Below are 17372 nucleotides of genomic sequence, written 5' to 3'. Positions count from 1 at the left end.
AATTTGTTGTGTGCATTCTGGAATCGTAGAAATCAACTAATATTATGAAAAGAGGTCGCAAGAATCTGAAGAGAGCATCCAATGAAGAATTCCAACCCTGCTCAAAGGCCAAATCATAATGCAAGTTGTATCTCTTCGTGGTTCAAATCTTATTGAGGTGGTTTCTGTTCATAACCTGTTCATTTATTGTCTTGTTTTTCATTTCTTCTTTGATTCTACTTTCTGTGTGTGTCTTTTGGATTTTATGTAATTTTCTCTTGTGCTCAATTTCTTCCCTCCATTTTTAGGATGCTAGAAAAGTATAAATCCTGTCTGTGTATTTGCATGTCTTGGTTGTTGGTCAAAATTTAAAGAAGAAAAGACTGGACCCTGTTTACAAATTATACATGGCTAATAATTCATGAAAAATGTAGAGGATGTAAGGGAGTCTATGTGCATCATACTCTGTTGCTATGCCATATGAGTCTTCAAAGCTAATGCAGAACCAACATATTTGAAAGCAATTGCAGTAATCCCCCTTTATCCCAAAAAATTTAGGCCTATGAAATGAACAACAATGAGAACTCCACAATTAACATGGTAATTCTTGCAGCTGGTAATTTCATGGAGCTACCTATCAACCCAAACAACTTTAATATCTGCCAGATCTTCCAAGCAAAGAGACAATGATGAGCAAGTGGACCTGCTTTTAAACATCTTGCATGTGAAACTTAAGTGGAACATCACCTGCCTTCTCTATTGAAAACAGTTTAGTGCCAGTATCTTGTTGAGATGTGCTGTCTATTGGAAGGAACCTTTAATGGATCATTAGGACCTCAAATAAACTTCACGAGGAAGCCTCCCGTATCTCCTTTGGTTAAGAGGGGAAGGTTTACTTTCACTAAGAAAAGATGTCTTAGATCACCTTTCAGTAGCTAGTGTTTGTGTTTTTGAGGGGCCATACTGGTTTAGTAAAATCTTTCGAAAGGCTCAAGAAGGTAATCTACCTCCCAATCATTTACTTACTCCCCGAGTCTTGCGCTCCAAACAACTAAAGGTTTAATCTCTTCTTTATATTTGCATATGTCTGTAATGTGAATCTATACTTTAGGCTGGCCAGTTAAAGGGGACTCTGCCTTTGAAGGAGAGTTACTGCAACAAATGTCTCCCAAATTTCACATGGTCTGCTTTGCCAACCTTAAATTTATTTTTCTGCCTGCATTCAGGATTCTGAGGATTCCTATCCGTGCACTAAATCTGTAAACTGGAAATTACCTTCATACTTTCTAAACCACCATTTAGCATCCATATATGCTTTTGATAGCCCTTTGTTGCATCAGTTTGGCTCTTTTACCCCCTTCCTCTGTAAAGCTTTGTTTGTGCCCACACATTTGATTGGGTAATAATTTGCCTCCTGCTTTATCCTAAGTCTTCTGTTTATGATGCAGGCTTCAAACTTTTAAAATCTATAATAAAAATGGGTCTTGTGCCATAATGGGAATCGTTATGGCAGATATGGACCATCCAAATCATGGGAGCCCTTTTATATTAGCCACATGTATAGATGACTAATCAATTTCGGCGCTGTGGCTCATCTTATATTTGCATTTTCGCTCTATAAATAAGAGCCATTTAATATTATGGATCTTGTCAGTTAAACATGTGGAAAGTGGTTAGTTTTGCCACGTGGAAGTCCATTAAAAGGTTGATACTTGACACCTTGTCATACAGAAATTAGACATTGTTAGGAATGCACCAGCATGTTTTGGGCTGCCAGCTCACTACCATGTGAAAATTGTTTGCAAACATTAATTCTTTGCAGTTTTATCTTGATAGCAAACCTTAAAGTTTTAACATGTAAAAATTAAGACAGCTTCTTAACTTCTCGCTCAAACTGTTGGTTATATGTTAGGGTTTTTGGCAGCCTCACATAAACATCTGTGAGGCCACCTCATGGGCTTGCACCTGACAGAACACATCAAATGGGATCCTGGGAATCAGAAACCCTGATTTTTTTTGTTGGGGGGGGGGGGGGGTGGAATAAGAGATAGATAAGAATAAGATAACTATTTCAAGGATTCCTTATTAATGTTTTATATATTCGTGATTTCTTCATCTTCACTTTGGGGCCTCATATGTGTGAAAATTGAAACCTGTTAATGTTTACCCCAAAAGAGAAAGATAGTGTTTAGTGTAAAACCAATTATTATTTTGTTTAGGTGTTATTCAGAGTTGCAATAACTATAGAGGCATAAAACTAATGAGTCATAATATGAAATTATGGGAGATGGTTATTGAAACCCACTTGAGACAAGAAACTACTATTACGGAGATCCAATTTGGTTTTATGCCAAGAAGATCCACGACGGAAGCTATTTACCTTATTTTAGAGACTTATGGAAAGATTTAGAGACTGTAAGATGGATCTCCATATGGTCTTTATTGACCTAGAAAAAACATATGACGAAGTCCCTAGAGAGTTAATTTGGCAAGTACTACAGAAAAGAAGTGTTCCAAGTAAATATGTGGACATAATTAAAGATATGTATGATGGTGTGGTGACAAGTGTAAGAACTGTGGGAGGCCAGGTAGTGAATTCTCAATTACAATTGGGTTATATCAAGGATCATCTTTAAACCCTTATTTTGTTTACGCTTATCACAGATGATTTAACTAGAGGCATTCAAGACGAGGTTCCTTGGTGTATGTTTTTTGCTGATGATATTGTTTTGGTGGATAAACAAAAGCAGGGTTTAACGCCAAGTTGGAGTTATAGAGATCAGCCTTGGAATCAAAAGGTTTTAAGATAAGTAGAATGAAGACGGAGTATACGGTGTGTAACTTTGGTTACATTAGGACGGATGATAAAGTGGTGAAAATTGATGCGAGGGAGATTCCACAAAGTGATTATTTTTGGTATCTTGGCTCAATCATAAATAAAGAAGATGATATAGAGGATGATGTTTCACAGAGAATAAAAATAGGATGGATAAAGTGGAGAGGTGTGTACGATGTGTTGTGGGGTCAGCTTATTCCTTTAAACTTAAGAAAAATTTTATAGGACAGTCACATGACCGGCTATGATGTATGATGCGGAATTTTGGGGAGTTAAGAAGCATCGTATAGATAAACTCAGTGTAGTGGAGATGAGGATGTTGAGATGGATGAGTGGCAAAACTAGGAAGGATAAAGTTAGGAATGATCATATTAGAGCTGGTTTGGGAGCAGCTCCGATGCATGATTAGCTACAAGAAAGTCGTTTGAGATGGCATGGCCATGTTCAACGGAGGCCTTTGGATGCTCCAGTACAGAGGAGTGATTTGACTCAGATTAAAGGAAGTAAAAGAGCCGGGGGAGGGCAATGATCCATGTAGCCAACCTCATTTAGTTGGGATAAGGTTGAGTTGTTGTATTCTGTATTGGTGTTATTCATTATTATTTTTTTCACACAATTTTATTGCAAGAATAACCAAGTTGTGGTTTTTGGGTATATCTTGAAGTATGCTGCATTTGTGTAAGCTCCTTTGAAACTGCTTGATATCTTCTACTTGCATTCATCAAGTAGGCTCCATTTTTCCCTAGTTGTTTTGAATGAATTAGGCACTTAGAATTTAGAAAATAAGCTTTAATAATGTTTTTGAAAACCATGGATTTGTCTTTGTAAGAAAAAAGAGAGTTTATGTTTTTGGTGAATTTAATTTTTGCGCTTTTATAATGTATACTTTAATATCTAATTTATATGTGTTTTTCTTTGATTTAATTTTTATTTTTCTATCCAAAGGTAATGGATGCAGAAGGGCAGAAATCACTGGCGTTGTTTCCAGCCAAATTTCAAAAGAGTATGTGGATTAGACGAGGTTTGTGCTATACCAAGCATAGCATTTGACTTTCAATTTTGATTCATAAGTGGTTTCTCATTTTAGTGTTCTTTCTTTATATTAGATATCTTGTTTTTGCTTTCATTCTCTCCTTGTAGTGGCATTCCCTATGACCCCAATACAAATATTAACCCCTCTATGGGTGGCTTCTATTAACATGCTGCCAAAACTATAGCTTTCATGTTCCATGCCCTCACCCCTTGGAGACAAAAAATTATGTTAGCTGGTGCCTACGAATCTAATATCAATTTCAGTCTTGATGCATCATGGCCAAACTGAAATATTTCAATGATTTCAACTGAAGTCACTAAATTTTATATTATTTCAGCCGAACTTAACCAAAATCATTGAAATGTCTTAATTTATCATTGCAGAAACTGATATTTTTGTGATTTTGTCCAGAGTTTGTTGACAATTTCATTCCATCAGTGACTCAATTTTAAATATTATCTGATTGGTAAAATCATTGGGTTACTGCCAACTTTTTACTTTTGATAAATCTACGGATTTATTTGAAAAATAATAGAAAATTTTTGTTAACAGCCTTGGGAATTAATGCTTAGATGATCTGATCGATCACCCCAGCCTCTTATTTATAACAAAATCAAATTACAGCAAGATATGAATTCCCCCCAATCCTATTCCTACTAGGAATTCCCACTATAACTAGGAATCCCAAATAGAAATCGTATAGGGGGAAAAAACAGGAATAAAACAATTAAAACATAAACAAAATAAGTAATAAAAGCCAACTAGGACTAGGTTACCCCTAGTGGGTAATGTAGCTAATCTCAACACTCCCCCTCAAGTTGGAGCAAAGATGTCGATCATGCCCAACTTGACTAGATTGGGATGAAACAGCTTCCCAGACAATCCTTTAGTGAAGATGTCTGCAAGTTGATCAGTAGACGTCACAAAGGGAATGCAAATCAGCCCTGCCTCTAACTTCTCTTTGATGAAATCCCTATCCACCTCAACATGCTTGGTACGATCATGCTGTACTGGGTTGTGTACTATGCTGATTGCAGCCTTGTTGTCATAGTACAATATCATAGGAAGACGAATAAGAACACCAAGATCTTGTAGCAACCCTTTAAGCCAGAGTAACAACATTTTTCTTCTTACTATGCCACGTGACAAGATTTCCACCTACAAAGCAGCAATACCCAGAAATAGATTTACGATTTGAAGAACCAGCCCAATCAGCATCAGTGTATGCTTCTATCCGTAGATGATCATGCGTAGATAAAAGAATTCCTTTTCCAGGAGCTGACTTCAAATAGTGCAAGATACGAAGAACAACCTCCATATGAGAAGAGTAAGGATCATGCATAAACGGCTCACGATCTCTACGGCGCGAATGTCGGGCGAGTGTGTGAAAGATAAATCAGCTTCTCTACAAATCTTTGGTACCGACCTTTATCAACAGGCTCACCCTCTTTCTCCTTGAGTCGAGCAGTAGGGGTCCATAGGAGTATCCAAGGAAGACAGCCTAGCAACCCGGTCTCAACCAATAAGTCTAGGACATACTTCCTCCGGGAGAGAAAAATGCCTTTAGAAGATCCGGCTACTTCAATCCCAAGAAAGTATCATAGTTTTCCTAGATCCTTAATCTCAAATTCTTGTCCAAGGAAGGTCTTCAACCGTCTGATCTCATCACCATCATTGCTAGTAACCACTATATCATCAACGTAGACTATAAGAATAGTGAGTTTTTCACCAACCCTCTTTATAAAGAGTGTGTGATCAGCATTACTCTACTTATAGCCCACGAAATTATAGCCTTATGGAACCACCCAAACCATGCTCGAGGTGATTGCTTCAGCCCATAAAGTGCACGCTTCCCTACATACTTTTCCTCGATTTCTATCACAAGAGAACCCTGATGGAATGTCCATATACACTTCCTCATCCAGTGTTTCATTTAGGAAGGCATTTTTTACATCTAGTTGCTGCAAATCCCATCCGAGGTTGACTGCACAAGATAATAACACACGAACAGATTTAACTTGGCAACCGTGCAAAAGTTTCCTGGTAATCAATGCCGTATGTCCGAGTGAACCCTTGGCCACAAGTCGTGCCTTATACCTATCCACATGCCATCCACCTTCTGTTTCACCACAAACACCCATTTACATCCAACGGTTTTCTTCCCAGTGTGGAAGAACCACAAGCTCCCATGTGTTATTTTTTTAAGGCTTCCATTTCTTCCATCATAGCTGCCTTCCACTTTCCGTCTGATAAAGCTTCCCGCCAATTGTTAGGAATACGAATAGAAGAAAGAGAGAAAACAAAGGCACGGAAGAATAAAAAACGACATGAGATATTGTCACGCCCCCATCCCAGACAAGGGATACAATACATTATAAGGGGTGACTAGGACGACGCGTGTCATCCTACTAAGCTGCCAGGATCACTCGACACGATGTCCCAACGCACGCCATAACCAATATTAAAACAATATAATATCGTAGTGCGGAAAGAAAAATATTACATTCCAAAAGATCAATAGTTTTGCGGAAGCGTATAAAATCAATAGTTACAAGATGATCAAAGCCTAGATGATAAATACCGTAGTTAATCCATTTTTCATTACCATCTAATAATGATCAACAAGGGTATAGCAAGAATGTTTATACATGGGCCTACGCCTAAAATAAACAAAAGGGGAACAAGTCCCTAGAATTCCCACGGCCCGTAGGCGCAATCGTCACAAGGACACCCGTTGCCATGTTCCTCTAACACGCTTCCGGCTCCTCCGCACCGCATCATAATCTAAAAATTGTGTACACGAGGGGTTAGCTCTCCACCGAGCGCTGAGGGGATGGGGATGCACAAACACACAATTCACATAGTCCAATGATGCATGCATATGTTAAGTAAATTTTTCACCTAACATCACAACTAAGTCGAGGTATATGCTATCGTGACAACTCGGGAGACACTATGGGTCACTTAACTTATCGCCACAATGAAACCTCAATTGTCACGTGGGACCTACGCCGATCGAAGCCTCCAAGACCACTCGGCACTCGATAACCAATACTACCATGATCGGCCTCTCCCACCTCCACGTAATCCGGTGTATTGATTACCCAACACCTAAACCCCTGTTGGTAAGGGTCGTAGCATAAGGGTGTAAAATCCTAGCCATAGCTACATGCAAGTCCTATCGTCCCAGAGGTAATCTGGCGCATCAACTTTTCATCCGGTTTAGTGCCCTAACACAAGACGGCACGGCGCATACAGCTCAATATGACATTCAACATAATTTCTTCATAAATGTATATAGTGTTCGGGCCCTGACCGTACCCACCGCACCGACCCATCAAGGTACAACATTACCAATCAACATTATAACAATTATATATAAAAGTATGCAATATGCGCAAACATGCTTATTAATTATAATGATTACATAATATATAATGCAATAATAATAAGCCCAACCAACCAAACCCACTCACAACTTATACGCCACACCAAGATTATCGCTTGTCGCCGATCAAGCAATAAGCCATAAGATGAATATATTAACCTAAACAAAGAGTGAAATAAGGTTAAACGAGCGAAGGGAAAGGATCCCCAAAAGGTCTCCCATAATCACTTAAGTATAAGGTTTGTAAACAAAGTGGTGCAGGAGTGGTTTCATGCCCAAATTCCGCAACCACATGTAAATCCTAGGAAACCGGGGTTCGTGACGCTTTAGTCAAGGTCGGTTGCGTGTGGTTTCGTAAAAAACCGAGTGTAAAGTGTAAATCCTAGGAAACCAGGGGTTCGTGACAGCTTTTAGTCAAGGTCGGTTATGATGTGGTTTCTTAAAATCAAAACCGAGTGTAAATCCGAAGCTTCACAGGGGCCTTCTCGAAGGTAATTTCGTGGTGGTTTCTGCGTCCGAAACCACATATAAATCCTAGCTAACTAGGGGCTTAGGAAGGTCTCTCCAAGGGTGGTGCAGTGTGGTTTCTCGTGTCCGAAACCACATGTAAATCCTAACTAACCAGGGCTTAGGAAGGTCTCTCGCTAAGGGTGGTTGCAGTGTGGTTTCTCAGTCTCAAACCACATGTAAAACCACATACCGCAGAATCGAAAATTGAAGGGTTTCTTGCTAGGGATTCATTTTCCAAGGGGTTTAAAGGTAGGGAGGCTTCAAGAAAGCTTCCTCCTAGGTCCATTAGGGTTCTAAGACCTCATTAGGTCCATGTAATCCCATGGATTTAAGAGGAAAAACAAAGATAATCTAATTTATGACATAATAGGGTAGAAACTTTAAATTTCTCAAATGGAAAGAGATTGCTTAGGCTTAGAGGTTGTAATGGAGTGAAATAACTCCACTATAGTGTAGGTTTAGAGGTTCCATCGATTCCTTGGGTTCCAAGAGAACCCTAGGTCGAATTTCTCCCATTTCCCAAACCTCAAAACTCAAAATAGATGAAGAGATGTGGGTTTCAATGGCTTACCTCCCCAATGTAGAAAAGCTCCACGTAGAGGACTCCACAAGGTGAGGTTCCAAGCCTTCAACCAAGCTTTTCCATTCCTCCTTCTCCTTTCTCCTTCCTTCTTTCTTCTTTCCTTCTTTCTTCTTTCTTCTTTCTCCTTTCTCTCCTCCACGATTTAGGTTAGATGGGAGAATAAAGAGAAAAGAAAGCTTCTCCCCTTTTGTCTTATTTAAAAAAATGGACCTTGGGTCCTCTAAGTTAAATGGGTCAAATAGCTAAATGGGTACTTTAAGTTAAATGGGTCAAGAGTTAAATGGGTGAATCCAAGATAAATGGGTCATTAGGCCAAATGGATAGTTTAAGTTAAATGGGTCAAGAGGGCTTAATGGGTTGACCCATGGTCTTATTTAGGGTAAAGGAATGGGTTAACCCATCTTTGGGTCAAATAGAGTTAGATGGACCCCTCGTGTTAAATTGCCACTTAAGCCCAATGAGCCTCTTAAGCTAATGGGTCTGCCCACTAGTTATAATTAGGAAAGAACCTAATTAAAAGATGAGCCCACATGATATGGGTATAATTGCTCTTCACGCATTTCCCAGGGCAAGTGGGACCCACAAATAGAATATTCCCAACTCAACTAAAATAGCCCGGCGGCCTCTAAATCTTGACCCGCACTTCGAGGGCATCGAGGAAAGGGTAAATAAATAAACTTCAAGGCTAGAACTTACTATTTCCTTGTCATGGTTTGTCCCCCATGACCCGAATAGTTTCCTCCACAGTAAACCCGCACTGTGGTCAATAATTTTGTAGTGGGTTTGACCACTAGTGAGAACAAATTCACCAAAGATACGTGGGTTGATAACCACACGCCACGGGAAAAATAAAAATTAATTATGATCCAGGGTGCGGGTATAACGTATATGGGATGTTGAGTGCAAGTTCGACACCTTTGCGAAGAGCAATAGGTAAATTAAGAACATTACTAGGTGGAGAGGCAGGTTCTGGATCTTGGTTCGACAATTGGATGGGTACTGGAGCAACAGTTGATTGAACCTGCTTATGTTTCCTTGCATAGGTCTTCATATTACTGGCATCAATCTTCCTCTGAAATTCACTAATAGTCCACTGGATAGGAGTCTGGACCGGGGTAGCTTGCTACCCCTGAATAGAAATGGTCTCCCCCTGACTTAGGGGAAGTACTAGGGGCAGGCCGAACTGGTTCAGACTCATGGTAAATAGACTGAAGTGGAGGTGGAGAGTCAATAGTCAGCACATCTTCACTAACACTCTCCCCCTGAAGAGGTGGGGACACATAATATGGAACATTTTCATGAAAGACAACATCCATGCTGACAAAAGTCCGGCGGGATGGAGGGTAGTAACATTTGTACCCCTTTTGGGTAGCAGAGTATCCCAAGAAAATGCAGCGGAGGCTACGTGGGTCAAGTTTCCCAGGGGACCTTGTATCCTTGGCATAACAAACACAGCCAAACACCTTAGGTGGGACTATAAAGGAAAAAGAGCGAAGTAATAGCTCAATAGGGGCTTTTGAAAGAAGAACCCGACTGGACAGCCTATTAATTAAATAGGCCGCATTAAGGACAACATCCCCCCAATAAAGGGAAGGGACATTGCGAGCAAACATAAGAGCCCTAGCCACCTCCAAGAGGTGGCGGTTTTTTTTCTCAGCCACACCATTTTGGGCTGGAGTGTCGACACAGCTGGTCTGATGGAGGATTCCATGTACAGCAAGGTATTTTTGGAATTGACCTTCCATATACTCTTTTCCATTGTCACTCCTCAAAATTTGAAGAGGGGCATTGAATTGGGTCTTAATCATTTGATGAAAGTGCTGAAAACATAAAAATACTTCACTTTTTGTGTGGATAAGGTATATCCAAGTGAACCTAGATTAGAAGTCAATGAAAGTGACATACCACTGATGGCCAGTCAGGGAAGCTTTCCTACTAGGCCCCCACACATCAGTATGAACGATATGAAATAAGGAAGATGATCTTTTATTAGAAATATGATAAGTTGAATGTGTCTGTTTAGCCAAGACACAAGGCTCACAAAAAAAATCTTCCTTATTACAGCCTTTAATTAATGCTAGAAATAAATTTGATAAAGTACCTAAGGGGGGATGGCCTAGTCTAGAGTGCCATTTATGTAAGTAAGAGGAGAAAGATGCCAAAGGTAAAGTCTGAGTATGCCATCAAGTAGGTACAATCCACCATGCACTTTACCCGATCCAATCGTCTTCCCCAAGTCCAGTTCCTGAAAGACACAGTGAGTGGAAAAAAAGGTCACTTTACAATTCAGGGATTTAGTGATACTGCTAATGGAAAGAAGGTTAGTTATAAATTTGGGAATATCCAACACAGATGACAGTGTAAGGGAAGGAGAACAACCAATGGATCATTTTCCTGAAATGGAGGAGAGGGACCCATCAGCAATTTTAACTTTGTCCTTACCAGAGGTAGGAGAATATGTATTAAAAAGGCTAGAAGAACCTGTCATGTGATCAGTAGCTCTAGAGTCTATGATCCATGGAGTGGATACTACTGATGCATAATGACCAGCAAAAGAAATACCTGTACGAGCAAAGAAGGAACCTGAATTGGCAGTAGACGTAATAGAGTCAATTGATGTGTTCAACATACGACATAGACCTAAAGTTCTTCCTGGGAGAAACCAATGTCAGCAGTGGGAGTTGGAGCTACACTTTCAGTATGATTGGCTCTATTTTTAGACTTAACACGACCATGTTTGGCCTCAAAATCAGCTGGCTTCCTGTGTAATTTCCAGCATTGAGCCTTAGTGTGATATGGTTTGTGACAATGCTCACACTTAACAGGCTCTTTGGTAGTAGTAGTAGAAGCAGCAACACTGTCAGAAGACACAACAGGAGTGGGGCCAGCAGTTTGTAAGGCTGATCGCTCAACTTTAGGAGTAATCATCATGGCAGCCCTTCGTGTTTCTTCACTATGAACATAAGAAAAGGTCTCCTCTAGAGTGGGGAAAGGAACCCGTCCAAGAACTTGCACCCGAATAGGGTCATAGTCATCATTGAGGCCAGCCAGGAAATCATAGACACGGAATTGATCTACATAGGTGTGGTAGGCGTAATATCGCAGAGTAGTAGGCTGAAATTGAGCATAGTGATCCAATTGCGCCATAAACACTTGAGGGCAGCATAGTATTTGGTGACAAACATCTCCTTCTGAGTAGTGGTTTGGAGTGTCTTCCTAATTTCATATACCTGAGCACCATTACTTGAACGACCATAAGTGCCCTTGACAGCTGTCCATATTTGTGTAGCCGTGTCAAGGAGAAGATACTGACTAGAGAGGTCAGTGGTCATAGAGTTCAGAAAAAGGACATTACCATTGCATCATTGACAGCCCATTTAGTACGAGCAACACCTTCTTCAGTAGGCTGTTTGGTGGTGCCAATAAGATGGCCAGTGGGTCCCCTACTAGCCACTGTCAGGGATAATGATCTGGCCCAAATTAAGTAGTTGGTACCATCAAGCTTAATGGCAACAAGATAGGAAGAAAATCGACCTTGTTTGATCTCCTCCGTAGCGATAGTCATCTCTCGAGTCACCCATGATTCATCCAGGCAAAAATCGATATGCCCTATGGTAACAAAAAACAAAAGCTGGAATACAAGAACCAACCGCCTTAAACCAAAACCGAGAAGCAGTGGTTTAAGAAAAAACCCTAAAAAGGTAATCGATCCGGTTTTAGGGGTCTTCAAGTGCTGAAAAAATCTGCAGATATAAGGTCTTCAAAGGCCGAGAAAAAATGCATATAAGGTCTTCAAAGGTCTTTCATATAAGGTCTTCAAAGGCTAAGAAAAATCTGCATCGATGGTACGATTGTTGATGAAGTAGTCGTGATAGCATGTCCAATTGAAATTGCAGGAATGGATCCCAATAATCAAACCAAGTGTCAAATTGATAGAGGAGATTGATCCGCAGTGGGGAGAACTCCAAACAAAATCGCAGAGGAAGGTGCGCAGCTATCGATCCAAAAGCTTCTTAGAGCATCAAGGGATGAGGTGATTAATTAGGGCAGCATCTAAACAACAGATCACCTCATTAGATCTGCCCTAATTCGAAGAAGAAACCAAAAAAATGAAGAAGATCGAGTGGAAGAAGGGGATCAAATGAAAGAAAAAAAAGAGAAAACGAGAAGGAGAGAACCAGAATCGAGAAAGTCGTTCTTAGATCGATCCTCGCTCCGATACCATGTTAATGACCTTGGGAATTAATGCTTAGATGATCTGATCGATCACCTTAGCCTCTTATTTATAACAAAATCAAATTACAGCAAGATATGAATTCCCCCCAATCCTATTCCTACTAGGAATTCCCGCTATAACTAGGAATCCCAAATAGCAATCGTATAGGGGGGAAAAACAGGAATAAAACAATTAAAACATAAACAAAATAAGTAAAAAAAGCCAACTAGGACTAGGTTACCCCTAGTGGGTAACTTAGCCAATCTCAACAGTTTTTATACTCACATGGCCCATGGAGCACCATACTGATGTGTACTAGTCAATTTACATGAAAAGACTTAAGTTTCTATGTGTATCTGAGATGGAGGTTGTTCCATGTCCTTAACATGATAAAGCCTACAAATGCTGCCTTCACTAGCCTTTCAGCGAGACTGGAAAGCTGGCTCAAGATGATATTCAATTGGCCTATGAATGGCACAGAAGATTCTTCCATTGTTTTGTCCTTTAGTTCAAATGCTAGCCCTTCAGTTTCATAAACGGTTTGATGGTCACTCAGCATCACTAACACAGTCAGTTTCTTAATGATCCTGTGCATAGCTCAAATTTGAAGGGATAGTGGCTTACCTAGTGTGGAACTCCCTCCATGTCTTATTAACAAAAGGGCAAGCATTGGGGAGTACTGCAGGTAATGATTGATTAGATGGTCCAAGGATAGAATGCTGTACTTTGTTGCTGTAGAATTATTGTACTCTTGTCGGAAACTCTTTTTCTCTCATACCAAGTTAGTGGGAGAAAATGGTTTGCTTTGCCAGCCCTTCAGAGCTTCAAGATAAGATTTATTGGGTGAATTTGGCATGTGTTGGTTGGGTTATCTTGGACACACTATTCATAAATTGATTTGTTAAACAGATTAATTCTGATGCCAGCAAATAGTTAAATGATACTTGATTTCTGCAGGGAGCTTTGTTGTGGTGGATGAAAGTGGGAAGGAGAAGGCCCTTGAATCAGGCAGCAAGGTGGCATGCCTGGTTTCCCAAGTTCTTTTTTTTGAGCAAGTTCGTGCGCTTCAGAAATCTACAGATTGGTTTGTCTTCTTATTCCAGTGTTACGTGCTCCACTAGTTCAAAATATTGACTTGTAAAATTAGCATATAATCAAATGACTTGATGTGTTTCTTCGTCTATGTTCTCACTACTCACCTCTTAGAACCATAACTTGCAAAGAAGAGAGAAAGATACTGAATGGGCCGAGATTTGTAGTGTTTGGCTCGTCTTTTATTTAAGAACTTGGGGTATTAGCAATAAAAATCAAAGAATCAATTGGAGTCAATTAAGCAACAGTCAAAAAGATGTCCTCACTTATTTTAACTGTCATGAATCTCAGCTGAATTCTTGAAAACTTAGTGGTGCCTCAAAACTTTTGAACTATGGAAGTAATATGCCTAGTCTTGACAACTTATTTTGTTCTAATTGAGTTGAAATCATGATCCATGCTCTATCATTTTGTGTTTGAGTTGAACTTTGTAACCAAAAGTGGCCCTGTTTCCTGTATCAATCTCTATTCGAGTCCTTTAGTTTTAGTTATTGTGTAGTTTGGCATTTGAATCATAATATAATGAAACTCATTGTAAACAGTGAATTGAGTTCATTTCACTATTATTTCATTTACCCTCACATGTATCTTTACTGAGTTGGAATGGAGGGGGTAGTTAATATAAATTCACTTCTAAAGTAATCTTTACAAACTCCCTCTGCCCTTCCCTTCTCCAGCTCCCTGCATCGGATGCAAATCAGCAAAATCAACGCTTCCAGAAGAAAAGAGACTGAAGTTCGATTCCAGTTGAGGTTAACAGAATTGGGACTGAAATTCCCCTTTCTCTTCCTTGACTTCAACTCCACTCACTTCTCCTCCCAAGCCCCAAGTTTTGGTTCTGCCACTTCACATGCCAGAAAGCTTGAAGAAAGGATCCGCGTGTCAAGCTCTCTTGATTCTTAGCAGACAGACTTTTGGGAAACTCATAACTGGTGATCATGGTGGTGGCAGACATGGACATGGAAGCCCATCGAGGGCCTAATACTCTGTAACAAGCAGCCATCCTCCTCCTTTAACTAACTTCTTTATAGTCTGTCCAATTGTTGGGGCCGACACCCCCCATCCAAAACCTACAATCTCGTTTTGATCCAGTGTCAATATGATCCAAGGCCTAAACCCCACCCACCGTAGCTGCATTGCAACTACTGTTTTCAAATCTGACCGGAAGTTGCTACTGTTTTTGACAGTTCTTTTTCACCAGGGAAGTGCCAAAGCCTCTGTAGAGGCCACCGATGTCCTCTTGACGCAAGATAGCAAAGGCCGTATTGATGGAAGGGAGTTATGTCTGTGATACCTGTAGCTGAGTCTTGACGACAACCACAATAACCTGCCGATTGTAGAAGAGGAAACTCCTCCAGCTTCAGTCAAGAAATGTCTGAGGCACTAGAGATGGAAGCGAGGGGCCCCAGGGTGGTGCAGGATGACTGGATGAGAGAGAGGTGGGTAGGTAGAGGCGGAAGAACTGTTTTTCATTATATATTGATGGCGTTACCTCTGTTTCTTCACATGAGAGAGAGGTGGGATTGTGGGAAGCATGTGGGTGGTTTGGGGAACAGGGTGATGTAAGGGCCCGGGGTGTGGAAGGAGAGAGAGAGAGAGAGAGAGAGATGTGTTAAGAACCACACTCGACTTCAACAATCAGTTGTTCCATGGCCTTGAAGTTTATCCCCATCAATACTCAAAGAGAATAGATCAAAATCCTGAAACAGAAACATATTAATAGAACTTTGTGATTTAATCCTTAAACACCATTACTCCAAAACCCCAATTGAGAGAAGAAAAAACTTCATTCTACAAGAAGAATCTAAGAAGTAGTAAGCATGAATTTGATTAGAAACTTGAAATGGATACCTTCAAAATGAGGAAAAATATTCAAGTAAAACCCAGAAGAAATCATTGCAGAAAAGAAAGAGAAGATGATGTACCCATTCATCAGGGTCAACAATAATGTTTCCTCTGCCCTGAAGGTCTGAATATAGGTGACATGTTTCACAATCAAGGAAGACGATTTTGGTGAAAAATAAGTAAATGCAAAGCCCTTTTACGGAGGTTGCAAAGCCCTTTCACGACTGGGGAAGAGGAAGAAGACGATTTTGAATCAGTGAGAGGCAAGGTGGAAGAGGAAGAAGACGACATTGGTTGTGTTTCAGGTCGGAGATAAGGTGAAGAGTGGCTGAAGAGCATTTTGGTTCAGAGAGAGGCACAGTGAGGAGAGGAAGAAGACGACCTTTGGTTCCTCTTCTCATCGCATTGTCTAACTTAGGGTATTTTGAAACCATTTCGGTTCGGTCAATCTTGGTCAGCTCGGACCGGTCGGGTTGGTTGTGGAGATAACCCAGTTACTTCCATGAAACTTGAATTTTTTATAACTTAACCGTTAGATGGTAATATCTTCATGTGTCGCTCCCATGGGCGTGGCAGCGCGATGGCTGCCAAGACTTTGGCTGTAGACGATCTGAATCCAGTGACACATAGAAGGACCTATAATGAATGCAGGTCTTACGTTTGGTTGGAGGTTTATGGTGGTCATGACTCATTCTACTTGGACACTTGTTAACCAAATCAACCATACTGAATCTTGAATAGATCCAAACGCTCTTACGTCTTCAGACCACCATTGTTTCCACCATATTTTTGTCAATAATATATATTTTCCATTGTATCTTTACCTTTACTATATTAAAACCACCTTTGTTAGAGTAATTGTTATTAGCTTGGCTAGATGAACTCGATATACTCTTGGGGTATGAGATGTTAATATGCAGAAATAGCTTATGGAATCCTATTCGGTTAAGTATTATTAAATTATTTTACTAAATAGCTTGGCTTGATGAACTCGCTGCCATTTATTCTGGAGGTTGCTTTTAATGCTTGATGCAGGCCAGAAATTTTCAGAACAGCGGTCGCAAATGGAAATACCCACTTCCAGTCCTGAGGAATTGAATTCAAGTGACAGTGATGGTCTTGCCCCACTGGAGGGTAATCTGAACAGAACCAGATCCATTGATTTGTATTCAGATTCAGAGTCAAATTCAGATGCAGATTCTTAAGCCATATATGATGGATCTCTGAAGGCCTGACTATCTCTCTCTCGAGGAAATTAAAATCCTTTCTACTGGAAATTTGAGGAGAATTAGGTTGTTTCCAACACTGGATCTTCATGTTATAAAGTGAAGGATTTCATAACAGTTCGATAAAGAAGTATCCGAAGATCTTTTGGTGCCATGAATCTTGTAAAGTCTTCGTTGAAGGTGAAGTTAATTGGTTTTCTTGGAATGGAATATCTATTGTTTTCCAGAGAGTATGATGCTACATTTATGATTAATGAAGGGGCTGTAAAACAGTCTTTTTTGCTGCTCTATGAAGTAGATTGAACAATTCCATTAAGGGTGGTCATTATAGTCCCCTCCTTTAATTTCTTTATGGGCAAGAGATCTCTACTTGGTGGTGTCTCTACACAAGCGTCTAGGCCAATGGGTGACCACGCCTGGGTATCTACTCAGAGGTAGAGGCATCATCTCACGGTGGTCTGTGAGAGGGTGCAGGAAACACCACTAAGTAGAGATCTTTTTCCCTTTCTTTATATACAATTAATTTATTTTTTTCTTGGTTATTGCATGCAAAATCATGTTGCCAATCAGAATGCAACTTGCTAGGGGTACGATAGTACAACACTTGGGCAGTGTTTGGTATGTATTTCAAGTTGATTTTACATTCTATTATCATTCAAGAATG

General features: G+C 40.2%; 1 pseudogene; it reads left to right on the top strand.

Moving 5' to 3' along the window:
- The first annotated feature begins 29 nt into the window (after positions 1-29).
- Positions 30-16866, top strand: LOC122666977 (annotated as a pseudogene).
- The last annotated feature ends 506 nt before the right edge of the window (positions 16867-17372 follow it).

Source organism: Telopea speciosissima, chromosome 7 (genome assembly GCF_018873765.1).
Source record: "Telopea speciosissima isolate NSW1024214 ecotype Mountain lineage chromosome 7, Tspe_v1, whole genome shotgun sequence".
Classification (NCBI taxonomy): Eukaryota; Viridiplantae; Streptophyta; class Magnoliopsida; order Proteales; family Proteaceae; genus Telopea; species Telopea speciosissima.
The sequence above is the reverse complement of the archived record's forward strand: the minus strand, read 5'-3'. Positions and strand labels throughout refer to the sequence as shown.